Source organism: Xenopus laevis, chromosome 1L (assembly GCF_017654675.1).
Source record: "Xenopus laevis strain J_2021 chromosome 1L, Xenopus_laevis_v10.1, whole genome shotgun sequence".
Taxonomy (NCBI): Eukaryota; Metazoa; Chordata; class Amphibia; order Anura; family Pipidae; genus Xenopus; species Xenopus laevis.
This window is the reverse complement of record NC_054371.1, coordinates 196479490-196492243: the sequence shown is the minus strand read 5'-3', so window position 1 is coordinate 196492243 and position 12754 is coordinate 196479490. Positions and strand designations below refer to the sequence as shown.

The 12754-nt window shown below is 35.8% G+C and overlaps 1 protein-coding gene across 3 annotated transcripts in view; it reads right to left on the bottom strand.

The window, feature by feature from the left end:
• edil3.L (EGF like repeats and discoidin domains 3 L homeolog) overlaps positions 1 to 12754 on the bottom strand; it is a 337031-nt gene that overhangs the window by 17332 nt on the left and 306945 nt on the right.

Sequence of the window (12754 nt, the reverse complement as noted above, 5' to 3'; positions counted from 1 at the left end):
TAGATTGCATAGATTTAAATACAAGCAAAATCCAATATAGTAATAATAATTGCCAATGTGTGTCAATATAGCAGATCAAAACGTTTATATATAAATTCAAATTCTACAACTAACAATCTTACATTTTTTCGGACTAAAAAAAACCTACGAATTTTTCAGAAATGTATTTAAGCCTGATGGTTTTAAAAGTCAGACTCCAAAAATCTGGCATCTCAAAGCTCTCGAGGTCCTGTACAAGTCAATGGGGAAGGTCCCAGTGTCTGTGCTGCTGTCCGTACTGATATCCAATAAATTCGGGGATTTTGGACCAAAAAGTCCGAAAAATTTGTAGTATTTGCGGAAAAGTACGATAAAATTGTACTTTTCGGGCAAAGCTCAGAAGTTATCGAATTTTTGGCTGACCCAATTTTTTTGGACTTCTTTAATGATAAATAAGGTCCATTCGGGCAGTCGGAGTTGATCGGATTTCTATGTTAGAAATACTTAGAAAAATTCAGACCTTGATAAATAACCCCCTTTATGTATTTAATGGGGTAGTATACCTTTAAAGTAATTTTTAGTATGATATAGAATGGCTAATTCTAAGCAACTTTTCTTAATTTTTTTTTTAAACAGTTTTTAATTATTTGTCTTCTTCTGACTCTCTCCATCTTTCAGATAGGGGGTCACTGACCCCATCTAATAAGTAATAATAGCAATAACAATACATTTGTAGCCTTACAGAGCATGTGTTTACTTTACTATTCAGGCCCTCTCCTATTCATATTCCAGTCTCTTATTCAATTTAACACTCAGGGGCAGATTTTTCAAGGGTCGAATTTCAAAGTAAAAAATACTTTGAAATTCGACCATCGAATTGAAATACTTCGACTTCGAATATCGAAGTATAGTTCACTGAATTTGGCCATCGAACGACCGAAGTAAAGATCGAAGAACGATTCAAACGATTTTAGCGAAGACTTACAAAAATGGTCTAGAAGGTTAGTAGGCTAACATAGCACTTCGGCAGGTTTAATTTGGTGAAGTATTGAAGTCAAAGTTTTTTTTTAAAGAGACAGAACTTCGATTATCGAATGTTCGAATATTCAAACGATTTTTACTTCGAATCGAAGTCATAGTATCCTATTCGATGGTCGAAGTACTCAAAAAATTACTTTGAATTTCGAATTTTTTTACTTTGAAAATTCCCTCGAATTCACTCCGACCCTTGATAAATCTGCCCTTAGTTAATAATTTGGACCCTAGTATCCAGATTGCTGAAATTGCAAACTGAAGAGCTGCTAAAAAAAAAAGCTAAAACCCCATAAATAATAAAAACTGAAAACCAATTGCAAATTATCATAGAAATATCACTCTCTACATCATACTAAACGTTAACGCAAAGGTGAACAACCCCTTTAATGTATTTTGTGCAAATGTATGTATTTTATGTACATTTTTTTACACATATATAAAATATTTTTTAGAAAAACATCATCTAATTTTCTTTTGATAAGTTTAATTTGAATAAGCCTTGGTAAGTTGATGCAATTTACAAAATATCATTGCATAAATATACGGCTATTAGCTAAAATGCTGTGCAATTATGAGATCTGCTGATTGATATATTAAAAAAAATTGCTAAATGTATAATGTAGATAATTACAGAATTAATGTCTGCATTTTTAATCGGCTGGAGGATGGTGAGTGTAGAAATAAGCATGACATTTAAAGTGCAGCAAGTTTGCTTTTGGGAATACATACTAGGCTAGCTGGAAGAAGAAAGAGAGGGAAGATTAAATAAGTTAAATTAAAGTTACAGTTTAATAAGTCGGAATATTTGATTTGCTGTGAATGTAGGGCTTTATTAAAAGGAAAATGTGTCCTCCTTATAACTAATATATCATTTATTTATTCAGCTTAAATAGAAATACATCCATAGATGTCTTTTATACTGATAAATATCAGTGGTCTAATTCCAAGCCCCACATGATGCATTCTGCACAGACTTTAATTGGATCAGGTCAATGAGTGGAAATAAACTGATAGAGAGCACTACACGGGTCTGAGAAGATCACCTCAGTAGGGGTTAACAACATGTCAGTCATACAGTAAGTCAAATGCAAATATGCAGAAAAGGAAGGTTCTGAGCATCCACTTCATTATCTCCTTATACCTGACAATCTATTTAAGGAAATATACATAGGAACCCTACAGGGATACATATTTGATTGGCATTATTAGATATCTCTCTCTAACCTGTTCCTTTAAAGAATTACTTGCACAAGAATATTAAAAGAATATATTATATGTTTAAATATATACAGGTACAGGTATGGGATCCATTATCCGGAAAAAGCTGAATTATGGAAAGGCCATCTCCCATAGACTCCATTTTATCCAAATAATCAATTTTTTTTTTAAAAAAAACCTTTTCTTTTTCTCGGTTGAAATAAAACAGGACATTGTACTTGATCTTTTTAGAGAACGTTTTTTTTTTCTCGAATTATACCCTGATGCTGCAAAAAGCCAGACTCTGAAAATCCACCATCTCAGACAATGGAAGAAGAACCTATCTCAATTTGAAGTTTTCGTGGTCTGGGCTGTGCAGAAAAAATTACAAATATCTCTTAAACCTCTAAAAATTCAAGTTATTTGGAAAAAAACTAGCAAAAAAATCAGAAAAACTCTGAATCGTCAAAAAAAAAATCCAATAGGATCAGCGCAGCTGCAGCGCAACCGATTTTACTTGGAGAAGTTTTGTCTTTTATGAAAACAAAGTCAAACAAACTCTCTTCCATGAACTGAACTTATTTATCAAAAAATTTCTTGAAAAAAATTGAAGCGACAAAGTCGAGCATCAATTTGTATTACATTCAACTTTATCATATTTACGCTGCGAAAACGTAACTTTTCCAGATTATCAGACAAAAACCTCTACTTTATCCAGTGCTGGACTGGGACACCAGAGGCCCATCCAAAAACCTTAGACCAGGGGCCCACTCTCAGTACTAATATTCTTCATCTCCTCAATCAACCTCTATTCTCCTAGTTTGTTTTCTTTGCATACAATAATCTATTATTCCATCTATTTAGCCTCTTTGTTCTCATAGAATAGGGAATGGCCATGAAATAGGCCGAAAGTTAAGCAGCGTGACGGCCTACTAACACCTGAGCCCACCAGGAGTTTTCCTGATATTGTGGTGGGCCAGTCCGACACTGACTTTATCAGTTTATCCAGCTCAAATCACAATGTCAAGAAACAACTTCAGGGACATCTGTCATTAACAAATCTCTAAAAGTCAAGTTTTTTATTCTTCCACGAAGTTTTCCCCTAACAACCTCGACCTCAAGGTTTAATAAATGGGTCTCTTAGAGTTTTAGAGAATATTTTTCAAAAGTTAATTTTTTTGAGAAAAAATACCTGATAAGTGAAAATAAAAGGAAATCTGAATGTGAGTAAATAGGCCCCTCAAGGTATGGAGATCCAAACTACAGAAAGATCCCTCATTCGGAAATCCTCATGTGCTGAGCATTCCAGATAATAAAACATCATGATAAAACAACTGATGATAAAACAGTAGCTTGTACTTGATTCAAACTAAGATATAATAAATCCTTATTGGAAGCAAAACCAGCCTATTGGGTGTATTTAATGTTTACATGATAGTAGACTTATGGTATGAAGATCCAAATTACAGAAAGATCCATTATCCGTAAAACCCCAGGTCCTGAGCATTCTGGATAACAGGTCCCATACGTGTGTGTATATATATATATATTGTAAAGCATTTCATTGTATTTATTGTGACCCACTATTCTCTCTCTGTACAAGGGCAATCCCTTGAAAAATCTCATGAACATATCCCTTGTTTTGTTCTGTGTTTATGCACAAAGCGTCTGTCACCCTGGATCGATCTTTTAAGAAACAAAGCACATCGTTGTTGCACTGAAAGGTTATTACCTCCGAGTACAAATGTGTACATTATACTGAATCCTTCCACTGCATGATCAACGACTCGCTCGGATTGTAAAGGATCTCTTGAGAAATTAACTTTGGTATAAAGGATTTATGTTTCTGTATTAAGTACAGTTTTTCCTTTCACCAAGCCTAATGTGCCTGAGCGTTTATGCACTGCTCTTGCCTCTACCGTTGGCATTTCTCTTGGCACCTTACCTCACAGACAGGCTATTCAGGAATAATCTTAGGGCAGGGCAGAGAATGAATTGAATTGGCCTCCCAGCCTTTAATGGGTCATTTTATCAGAAATGTTCTTGGCACACACATCTACACTCATCCAGCTTCTGTCACATTTAAAGAAAAACACACACATATATATATATATATCTCAATTAGAAGTGGTAGAGATCGCACTCACAGGTCTTAATATAGAAAAAGAAAATTTATTGTGGACAAGTGCTGACGTTTTGGCTGAGACAACAGCCTTTCTCACTTTGAGAAAGGCTGTTGTCTCAGCCGAAATGTCAGCACTTGTCCACAATAAATTTTCTTTTTCTATATTAAGACCTGTGAGTGCGATCTCTACCACTTCTAATTGATGTTACCGATTTTGGACTGCACCCAGGCACGCTTGACCTCCATTTCGTGAGTGCCGGTTTTTTGCTTCACACACACATATATATATATATATATATATATATATATATATATATATATATATATATATATATATATATATATATATATATATATATATATATATATATATATATATATATATATAAATCAATAGTCCAGAGAAAGCACTCACGGCCATGACCATCAGCTGTATATCAAAATATATTTATTATTATGCACCATGCACGAATAAATATATTTTGATATACAGCTGATGGTCATGGCCGTGAGTGCTTTCTCTGGACTATTGTTAATAAATTTGGTTAGCACCCGGCGAATAACTAAGAGATTGGTGAGTGCCGTTTCATCCAACATATATACAGTATTAAAATGTCTTGAAATGTTATTTATTGTTAAAATAAGAGTCAAAGGCATGATGCCATGCAGTTACATTACGTTCTACAATAATAATCACTACCCCCCCCCCCCCCCCTTAGACTTGCTTTAAAAAACATGCAGGCAAAAAAGTCGATATTATTACTGAGAAGTGCCAAACAAATTCCACCCCTGTGCTTTGAACCCTTATTTGGGCATTGATAGTTGGCCTGTTTATCATTTGCCAAGATCACAGGGATAAAGAGCATACACTCTATTCCTTCGGGTTGGCCTCGAGCTTTTGCTTGTTTCAACAGAAATACAATGGCATAATTGAAAAATTGTAAAGCTGTGCAGAGTTGTCAGAACCAATACATCAATATGAACATCTGTGCAAGAATGATACCCCAACTAACCATCCACTGAAAATTAAAATGTCATAAGAAAAATCACCTCCCGCTCAAGTTCAATATTTATTTTCAAAATCTATTCAGAGCAAACTAATATGAACAGACTCCTGCTGATTTTTACAAGTTATTTTGTAACGTGTTATACAAAGGAAAATTTTGCAGTTCTCTCTGTCTGGCATGAGCCAGCTTTGATTTGTATGCTGGGTCGGACTGGGCCGGCCTGACACCGGGAGAAAACCCGGTTGGCCACAGCACTTCTTCTTACCTTCTTCTGATTCTTCCCAGCTTTCAAATGGGGGTCACTAACCCTATCTGAAAACAAATACTCTGTAAGGCTACAAATGTATTGTTATTGCTACTACTCATCTTTCTATCCAGGCCCTCTCCTATTCATATTGCAGTCTCTTCAAATCAATGCATGGTTGCTAGGGTCATTTATACCCCGGCAACCAGATTGCTAAAATGACAAGGTGCCTAATAAAAAGCTAAATAACTCACAAACCACAAATAACCAAAAATGAAAACCAATTGCAAATTGTCTCAGAATATCACTCTCCACATCATACTAAAAGTTCATTTAAAGGCGAACAACCCCTTTAAGTAGAAGCTTTCTAAGGGGCTGTCTGGGTATAAGAGGAGCCAAAAACCTTATAAGAATATACCTCAAAGAAAAATAATAATTAATGATACAAGAGACATAAAATATGTAATATATAGTGAGTGAGTTTTGCCAAATAGCTAACAATCAGATGTCTATATTTAAACAACTGACTAGCAGTGGCATAACTAGTGGCATAACTGGGCCCCACAACTAATTATTTTTCAGGCTCTCAAAATAAATAAGGGTTAACCTGTTTTACCAATATTTATTGAATCTGTATATGAATTAGGGCCTCATGGGGCCCCTATACCTTCTTGGCCCCCTGCAGCCACAGGGTCTGCTTCATCTATAGTTACACTCCTCAATACTATGCTATAGTCTTAAAAATCCCCCTCCACAGCTGCTTACTTCTCTTACCCAGCTCTAGCAGGAGAGGATCGGGGATGCTAGCCTGTTGGCAGTTGAGGGAGGGCCCCGGAAGGATCTTCTGTGTGCCGGACCATTCTGAAGATTTTTTTGAATGGGGCTGGCATGGCATAGTTACGCCACTGATTGGTTTCTATGGTTAACTAGACCAAGAGCAAAATTTTCATCTTTTATTACATTATACCCTCTAACTGGGTTATTGTTAGGTATAATATAGGGAAGGAGTCTGGTTAATTCAGGGGATGGCTGAGGACAATCCACTGATGGCAGCTCCTGGTCCATTTGTTAGTCATACATTAAAAGCAGAGATGCTACACCAGATAACTAATGGACAAAATAATAACAAAATTGAATTCACAGACTGTGCTTAACAAGCAACACAATCCCAGTTATTGCACAGTATTCCCAAATCACAGTCCCAGTACTCACTGATAAATTCTTATCTATTTTACATGCAAATGGCTTACACTCATTACTCTGGGATGCAAATTGTAATTATATTCAGACAATAGCATCTCTACAGCCTATTATTTCCAATACCATTAAGGATTTATTAATGGTATTATGGTACCCTCTATAACACTTATCTCTCATGATAATATTTGTTATTTCTCAAAGTTGAATGTACAAAGAATGGAAAATATGTATTTGTATTGTTCAAAAAATATTCTAGTATGTGAAAATAATATTGATGTTCATATTGGCGTTGCTGTAAATAGCAAAGAAAGAACAAAGACGCACAATCTGATGTTCTAAACAGAACCAAATTATATATTGTTATTCCCTCCAATGACTTGTCTACGCTTCAGCCTTACCTGTATTGTGAGTGACACTTTAATCAGATGTCACTTTGAAATGGTTTGCTGTATATGTGTTGTTGGGCAAGTCAATAGAAATGTAAAGGATGGAAAGCATTGATTAATCAATAAAAGTACTTATTCTTTTCCCCCCTCCTCTTTCAAGTTGCTGCAGGTATGTACGAGTACTGAAACACAAACCAACACAACTCAAAGTAATCAAACTGGTAATTTTCTAAAATATAGAATTTATACTTCATGTTGTCCCACTTACAAAGAACATGTTAAAGCTGGTTGACTTATAAAAATACAAAATCAAAATATACTACAAGGTGATATAATGATTTTGTTTCCTCTTGTGATTCCACAGAGTGAATATTTGTTTATCCGTGTCTATGATAAACTGTAGTCTCATCTGTTTTCAGCTCATATCCAAATCAATTGGGTTTAACTGTTCACTCATAGATAATCCCCATTGCATTAATCCGCAAGAAAGTAAAAAACCTTAATAAAGCCATTGCATGTGTAGAATAATCTCTTGAAGAGAGACTCAGATGGAAGATGGCTATTCCAAATTATTATTTTTTTTTTGAGGATATGCCAGTTACATTTTTTATACTGGATACTTGGAGGGGGTGCAATTTGACAAAAAGTCTTGAATAATAGTTATCGCCATTCAGATCAGTGATAATTATCCATAAAGTTTAAAACTAGGTACAACTAGATAATCTGAGGGCTAGATCCTGCTATAGCTCACTCTAGACGTGAGAGATAGGTTTAGAGTAGTTAGTAGAGCAGTTAGAACCTCCACCAATGAAAATGAAAAATGAAAACACCACAATAGCTCGACTGAATAGTGGGATTAAAAGGGCAGCAACACTGTGACAAATCAAGCAAAAATCGGGAAGGACCTACTGTTAAGTGAAAAAGTAGCCCAAGTATTATTAAAAGTTAAAACATCTTTATTAGGACATATATAAGCCTAATGCGTTTTCTGCCTAGGTGGGCACTTACTCATAGGCTCTCCATTCTAATCCTGAATTCTAAAAACCACTAAGAAAGATCTGGGAAATATGTGAGAAGTAAGTATGGAAACCCTTACTTCGCCTGTGAGAGAGTTGCATATGACACTCTACTACAAGGTGCAGAGAGTAGCAGCTTGCCTGGCCTCTGGCATATACAAGTTAACAATGGCATTTGAAGTATAACACAGTAAAAGCAGAAAAAACATGTATTGTTTTCCAAACCCATAATTCACCAGTATGAGCCTGGTAAAGAGCAGCAGTTTGAGATTTGTAATAGGAACAAGTAGGGGCAGATTTACTATGGAGCGAAGTGGCTGACAATTCGCTATCTTAAGCACCCGCAAGAGAGACATAGGCAATTTACTAACCAGCGGAGGCGCCAATTTGCTAGCAAAACAGGCCGTTGCTAGTGGTCATTCACACTCTATCGCCAGGTGACTTTTCGCTCTGGCAAACGGACATTACTCCGCAAATTCACTAAACTGCATATTTTTCTGAACGTTTTTCACCAGAGTTGCCTTCACCACCTCAGACCAGGCAAGTGCTATAAAGCTGCTAGATCTTCCGCAATCTTCTGTCACTTACATCATATCCTGTCAGCCGAAAAGTTCAAAAAAGCTTTTTTGAATTGCCTGTAAAAGTCCTGACAAACTTTTTTTTGGCTGACAAACTTTTTTTAGGTAACCGGTTTTCTCCAGACAATTCATGACATATGGAACATTCATTTTACAGTGGGCTCATGTGTAGGGCATTATATTAACTCTCTTGTCTTTATTAAGCTTCCCTGGACATTTGTAATAAAAAGTGGTAAATTCAAGAATTTGCACCAACATTTGTAATAAAGACATCCATACGACTTTAAATTACCCGCTGTATGCAAATTGACCTAAGCGCAAGATCACTAGCAAATTTCGCTAGGCGCAAACGAAATGAAATGCTTGCACTGCCTAAGTAACGCTAGTGAAAAGTTGCCATCGTTCGGCACCCAGGGCGCAACTTTGCATATTAGTGAATTAGCTTAGTGGTAGCGAATTTGCGCCTGTCAAAGTGGTACGTTGTGTGTGAAGCAGTCGCTGGCGTCAATTCGCCCTTTAGTGAATTAGCCCCACAGTATTGGAAGAGAACACACTGCACTCTTTGAGATCCAAGTAGAACAAGTTTTAATATTAAAATAAAAGTTGCATCTACGTTGTAACAGACCAAAGCTGCAAAGGATAGATTTCAAATAAGCTACTTCGCGAAGCACCAAAGACTGCTTTACCCATCATTTCTTAGTAAGAAAGAGTCATCAGAGGCTCATGCTGCCAAAATAACAAGCCATTAGAAAAAATACTAGAAGAACATTTTTCATTGGGATGAGATAGTGGTACAGTCTATTGATAGCAAAAAGGTTGTTAGGGGAGAACAAGTACCATGTTTCTTTCAAATGAGAGGTGCGTCAGATTATCTTATTACTTTCTATACAGAGTATGTTTGTAGCTTCCTCCCTAAGCAGCATTTCTTGACATCGCAAGAAATGATGTCTCTCACCATTATATTAGTTATGTCTCCAGCAAAGCAAGAGCTAATTGTACAAAAGTATCCTGGGGTTAATTCAAGCTTCACTTCATTTTAATACCTGTAATTTGTGCTAAATGATGTTGATTCAATCAAAAAACGCTGAGAGCATTTCTCTGTCTGTTAAATTCGGTTAAATGTGCTCTAATTACATGATAATTATGAGGGGCCTATATATTATACTGTATATACCTTGCTTTTGCTTTATATATGCCGATATTAAAGGGACCGAAATGTGGGAGCACTGTGATGTGTGTAACATAAAAAGACACTTGTTTCACTAAGGGAAGTGCTGGCCCAGGAATGCTTTATTCCAAACTTTGATTATATATATATATATATATATATATATATATATATATATATATATATATATATATATATATATATATATATATATATATATATATATATATATGTAATATAGGAATATATAAAGCAAAAGTGAGGTGCACAGTCAAAAACCAGCATATATCAAAAAGTGATTTTAGGACCTACACTAAGGGGCAGATTTACATAGGGTCGAATATCGAGGGTTAATTAACCCTTGATATTCGACTGCCGAATGTAAATCCTTCGACTTTGAATATTGAAGTCGAAGGATTTACCGCAAATAGTTTGATCGAATGATCAAACGAAAAATCGTTCGATCAAACGATTAAATCCTTCGAATAGTTCGTTTCGAAGGATTTTAATCCATCGATCGAACGATTTTTCTTCGACCAAAAAAAATTAGAAAGCCTATAGGGACCTTCCTCATAGGCTAACATTGCATTTCGGTAGGTTTTAGGTGGCGAAGTAGGGGGTTGAAGTTTTTTTTAAAGAGACAGTACTTCGACTATCGAATGGTCGAATATTCAAACGATTTTTAGTTCGAATCGTTCAATTCGAAGTCGTAGTCGAAGGTCGAAGTAGCCAATTCAATGGTCGAAGTAGCCAAAAAAACATTCTAAATTCGATTTTTTTTTTTATTCTATTCCTTCACTCAAGCTAAGTTAATGGTCCCCTAAATATAAATTACTGTTTAATACTTTTATCAACACGTACAAAAATGTCCGATGTTTTGGTCCTAGAGGTGGACATTTTTGTACAATGTGTTGATTAAAGTAATAAATGGTTTTTATATGGAGTATAGGTCATAAAATCACTTTTTTATACAGTATATGCTGGTTTTTTGACTATGCACCTCACTTTTGCTTTTGTCAAGCATTGAAACGCAAGAATTAAATGAACCGATGGTGATGAAAGACAGTCAGACAGACAGACAGACAGACAGATAGATTTATATATTGTGGCTAATACCTTTTCCAATGCAAGAGACAGCAACACCGATTGCCTGTGTTTTGTTCACAGCAGAGTGTTTCTTTTTCCACAAAACGCTTTACAATAGCACAAAACTTATTCAGCAGAGAAAGCAAAGTTAGTGCGGCACATCATTGTATAAAAATGACAGGCTTCTCCAGAATTAGTGACGAGAGAAATATGTCGCTGAGTTTCGCTGCAAAAATGATGACCATTGTCGCGCAGCAAAAAGATATTTGCTGCACCACCTCACACGTCAAAAACATTTTGTCCCCGTTGTCTTCAATGCATTTTGGCTAATATTCAGTGAAGCAAAACGGATTCACCTATCACTATTCAGAATGAATACACACATCCCCCTGTTATTCTCTACATCTACTCTGTACCATAGAGGATTGTGGGAGAGGCATATTATCCCTCTATGATATCACTGTGATGCAGTACATTTATATATGTAAATAGTACAGAGAAAGTCACAGGAGGTGACCAAAATGTTGCGCCAAAAAAGAAATTTGTATCTTTTTTTCTAAGTCCTGACGGTTGCTGCTTCATATCATATATATATGTACTAATACTTTTACTAGCATATATACTTTTACTAATTACTCTTACTAGAATTAACTAAAAACTGTGTATTCATCTCTCTCACTCTCACAATCATTGTCATTTGTTCTGTGTGATAAATGACCCCAGCAGTTGAAACAAATTGTAGGACGGAATCCTTTTTTCTATACAATGCTGAATTCCTGTATTTTTGCATAATAAGTCTATGCTCTGTTATTATTTTGTGTATATTGTGCTCTAAGCCCTTTGGAGCAGCATACTGACAGGAACAATCCCCATATTGTTCTATTTCTCTGAATAACAGAAGAATGAAGATCCTGGGCACCGTTGTACAGGAGTCTGTGCATATACTTTTCTTTTCAATCAGTTTCTTTAGATTTCTCTTTTACATGTTCTGACAGCTACTGCTTTAACAGAAGAAATAACTCTAAAAAGGCATTTTTTTTTTTACATTTTTGTTGTATTCTGTTTGGTTCTATTTTATTACACCTTCTCTGCAGGGATAGGATTTACTCAAAAAGAAAAGAAAATAGTTTACGGGGGACTGAATAAATATCACTGCTAGCAACCAGAACACCTAAACATTAGGCACACAAAGCATTTTGATCAGTGCAGTATACTAAAGATGATGATCCAAATGCTAAGAATTCCCATTGGTCACACAGACTAGAAAGGAAGGTAGGAACGTGGCACAAGAAGTCCTATCAGTCTAAAATTATCATTAGAAATGCACAGTGCTGCCATCATTAAAACTGAGAGAATGAAGCTGCTATAATTGGCCACAGCCTTTAAGGTGGCCATAGACGCACAGATAATATCGTACAAAACAAGTTTTCGTGTGATATTCGGTGCGTGTATGGTGGGAAAAGAGATGACCGATATCGGCAGAAGACTTGGATCTAGGTCGACTCGTCGATCGGGCTGGACGGAAAATTTTGATTGGGTGCCTTAGATGGCACTCAAACATTGCCCATTGTTAGTGCTGCACCGTCAGATACAGGTGGAATTCTATTGTTTCTACCTGTATATCTGACGATTCAGCTCTACACATGTGTATTAAAACGAACAATCTCTCTTGGAAAGATCTTTTACAAGAAAGATCGTAATTGTTACGTCTATGGCCACCTTTAGTCCTGTAA